Here is a 3,957-nt window from a genome sequence, read left to right on the forward strand (position 1 = left end):
GGCCGATGACGCTTCCTTCTTTACGGCGCCCGGGGTCAAGGGGAGTGGCATCGGACGGGTCGCGGCCGCGGCGCTCGCCGCTTGAGTCCTAGCTGGGAGCAGTGGCGGCGCGGCAACGGGAGCGGTGAGTGGGGCTTCGGGTTCTGTGATGGGAGGCTGGGGCAGGCTTGCAGCTGCTGGGGCTGGGGTGGTTACGTCCCCTGTACCTGCCTCAGTCCTCACAGCTTCCTCCGCGGCGTTGTCTCCGGCCCTCACTCTTCCCGCGCCGTCCTCAGAGGCAGGCAGACTCCGGGGTACGGTTGAGGCCTGTCGCTGGTGGATTCCAGCCTGCCGGGCCAGTTCCTCCCTCCACTCGATGAGTGCACCCCGCTGCGCTCGGACCATCCTCCGCTCCAGGTCCTCCAGTGCAGCTTGCGCACGCTCCGGGTCTTTAGGGAGCTGCGCTAGGATCTCTGCCAGGCTGCAGGGTGGTTCAGCCTGCAGCAGGCTCCGGGCCAACAGGTTGGTGCTGTGGAATGCGTCCATTCCCGGGTGCGGTCTGTCTAGACTGATTCAGACCGCGCCCTGCCCCACAGTTTTCTTCTCTTCCCACCCCCAAGGGGGGTGGTCCCGGGGCAACTTGGTAACAATCACCTTATGGGGCAGCCCCCCCACCTTGATGGACATCTCCACAGCCGCACTCATGGCTGTTGGGGGTGGGCTCCTTCCTTGGCACCATTCTGGGACCCGGCCCACGATGGGAGGCGGCCTCCTGTGGTCTTTTGGCGCGCGCATTATGGCGCTCGTTCTTCTGGGGTGGGCGCCATTTTCAACACGGTCAATTTCAATAAAACAGTCTCTTTCTCTTCAGGCGCGCAGTACCCATTGTTAGCGGGCACGAAATCCTGCCGACTACGCCAAAGCTGACTCGCCCCCTGGGCCGTGAGGTACTCGGAGCTGGGCAATAGGGAGGCGATGGGGGTAGTGGTGGCAACCCGGTTCCGTGGCTCAGGGTGGTCAGACCATTGGTAGCCTGCCATGCGCTGTTGGTAATGTCCGACTATGCCACCCGTGGATTGCGGTTATTAGGAACCGCCGCTGCAAGGCAGTCCCCTGAGGTTGATGGTATGCGCAGCTGAGATTGTATAACTCCCCACGGGAAGAGTTTAACCCCAGGGCAGTGCAGTGGATGGTGGGGATGATTGTGCAGGGAGTCCCAGTACCGTTAGTGCTGGAGGAGCGAAAGAGTACACAGACAACGTACTACAGTCCAATGCCTTTTACTCACAGTTCAGATTCTCTGGGTCACTTCTGTACAGGTAGTGACCACCCAAGCCGTGCGGCGTCCACCAGGTGAGGGGCTCGGTCAACCCCCAGGCAGTTCAGGAGCATGGCCCAGGACCCCCTTTTATCCTTTCTCTGGCCTGCCTCACCAGTGACCCACTTTTGTCCAGCTGCTGCGAACTTGTGCGGGTAAACGTGGATCCCGTTCCCCACTATATGGTGCCTTCCTAGCAGGTTTGATGAGGTGCCGCACCAATAAATGATCACGACCTCCGGTCTTTGGCTGAGGGTAGTTTCTCCTCCACCAACTTGGGATCCGGTACCCTTAATCTGCCTGACCCTTCACCCTGTATTCTCATGGGTTCTTAGGGTCCCTTCCACCTTCTTGTTTCTGAGCCTTTCCACACTTTGGATACTTCTCTTTCTGTTTCTGCTCCTTGCTGTTTCTGTTCCTTTCTGTTCTTGTTCCTTTCTGTTCTTGTTCCTTTCTGTTCCTGGCCTTTTCTCTAGGCCTGCCTCTGAGCAGAGCTCCTACAGAGCCTCTGCTCCCTGTCCTCTCTCACTGGACTTCACTTCACTGACTGAACTGACCTTCTCTCCCAGAACTAAGATGGTGCCCACCTTTTATACCCTTCCCTAGTGTGTGTGAGCTCAGGTGACCAGCAACCAATGAGCTCCTATCTACGCTCAGGAACCGTCCCCTATCTGCTCCTACATCACTGGGTATTCCTCCCCCCTCCCCACTCCAGCCAGGGACATGGTCTGTCGTGCCTGCATTTCTGTCTAATGGGAGCACCGTTGAACTGTCCCTCAGAAATGGGGTGAGTGTGCAGTATGCAGCTAACTGGGCCCTGGTCCATACTCCATCCTTACCTGGGAGTGGAATACCACACATCTGGCAGAGGTGCAATATCCCTGTAGCGGCCGAACCCTCGGGGCGCTACACATGCACTGCATATCACAGCATGCTGTGATTTTTTTTCCTCATGCTGAATCGGAATGAGAAAAAGAACGCAGATTCGCACTGCCCCATAGAATAACACTGGTCTGAGTGCTATCTATTAAAACATTGGACAGCACTAGTCCGATGCACACGTTCCTGATAGCGAGCACTAAAGATTGAGTAAAAAATATATCCTTCAAAAGGATACCTTTTCTAACATAAATGTCATAAATGTCTATGGGTAATAAATGGCAGAACCTTTGTATAACATATACTGCATGTCGAGAAGTATTTCCCACAATATAAACAAAGATCTTAACATGTGGTTTGAACATAGCCTAAGGCTATAATACATTTTTAGGCTATGTGCCCACGTAGCGTTTTTGTAGCGTTTTTGCGGCACTTTTATGGTGCGAAAACGCCGCCAAAGCGCTTGTAAAACCGTCTGCCATGCAAAGCAATGTGAATTCGGATGTGCTGTGCACATGATGCGCTAATTAGCGTGCCGAATTCGCATTGCGTTGCAAAACGCAGCATGACCATTTCTACTGCGATTACGCCTCAAATTCTCCACAATTGAGGAACATTGAAACACAGGAAACCCGCAGGTATATGTGGATTTGCTGCATTTCAATTAAATTCAATGGCAAAAACGCTTGCAAAGTCCGCAAGCGTTTTTGATTGCCAAGAACATGCAGAAACGCTGCAGAAATTTTATGCTTCATTTCTGCATCGTGGGCACATACCCTCAATCCATGCCTGTTGCATGGATTTATGTTGTGTGACCAACTTGTCAAGCACTTTCCAAGTGATGCTCAAAATCGCTTGGAAAAGTGCTTGAAAAAACGCATGCGAAAACGCATGTAAAAAATGCTGAAAAAAAGCTTCTCTCTGGCAGAAAAAACACATGGTAGAAGGCCTGCCATGTTCCCCAATGATAATCCGCACATGCTGCGGAAATTTCCGCTGCGGGTTATCATTGCGGAAAAAAACGCAGCACTACCAATTATTTTGCGGAAGCGCTGCATTTTCGCCGCCATTGACTTGTATTGGAATGCATGGATTACGCATCACTGCATCTGTAGATGCGGAATCCAAGAGTTTCAATGTACGGATGGCACCCGGGTCTGGAGGACAGGAGACTCTCCTCCGGACCCGGGTGCCATAGAACCTGTAAAAAAAAGAATAAAATAAAAAATAAATATGATATTTACCTTCTGATGGCCCCCGGTCTCCTTGTCTTCACTTGCCGGCAAATCTCGGTGGACTGAAGGACCTGCGCTGACGTCATTTAGTCATGTGACGGCAGGTCCTTCAGTGTACCACGAGTTGCTGGCAAGACAGGACGGATCGAATAAAGACTCCGGGGGCCATCGGAAGGTAAGTGTAGATTTATTTTTTTTATTTTTTACCATTCTTTTACGGTCACACTATATAAATCCATGCCGTTTGCATGTATTTATACGTATAGTGTGACCAAGTTGTCAAGCACTTTCCAAGTGATGCTAAAATCGCTTGGAAAGCGCTTGTCAACCTGCATGCGGAAATGCATATGAAGAACGCTTCACATCCGCATGTCCCTGGCAGGAAAAACTCATGTACAATCTGCATGCGTTTTTTCTGCCAGGAAAATGCAGAAACGCTCAGGAAAAAATCCTGAGCATTTCTGCATCGTGGGCACATAGCCTTAATGAGCAATTGAACTCTCATAACCTTGCTTTTCTGAAAGCCATCTCATATCTTCGCCAGCA

This window comes from Phyllobates terribilis, unplaced genomic scaffold (assembly GCF_046119375.1).
Source record: "Phyllobates terribilis strain yellow unplaced genomic scaffold, ASM4611937v1 Scaffold_4__5_contigs__length_816908805, whole genome shotgun sequence".
In the NCBI taxonomy this organism is placed as follows: domain Eukaryota; kingdom Metazoa; phylum Chordata; class Amphibia; order Anura; family Dendrobatidae; genus Phyllobates; species Phyllobates terribilis.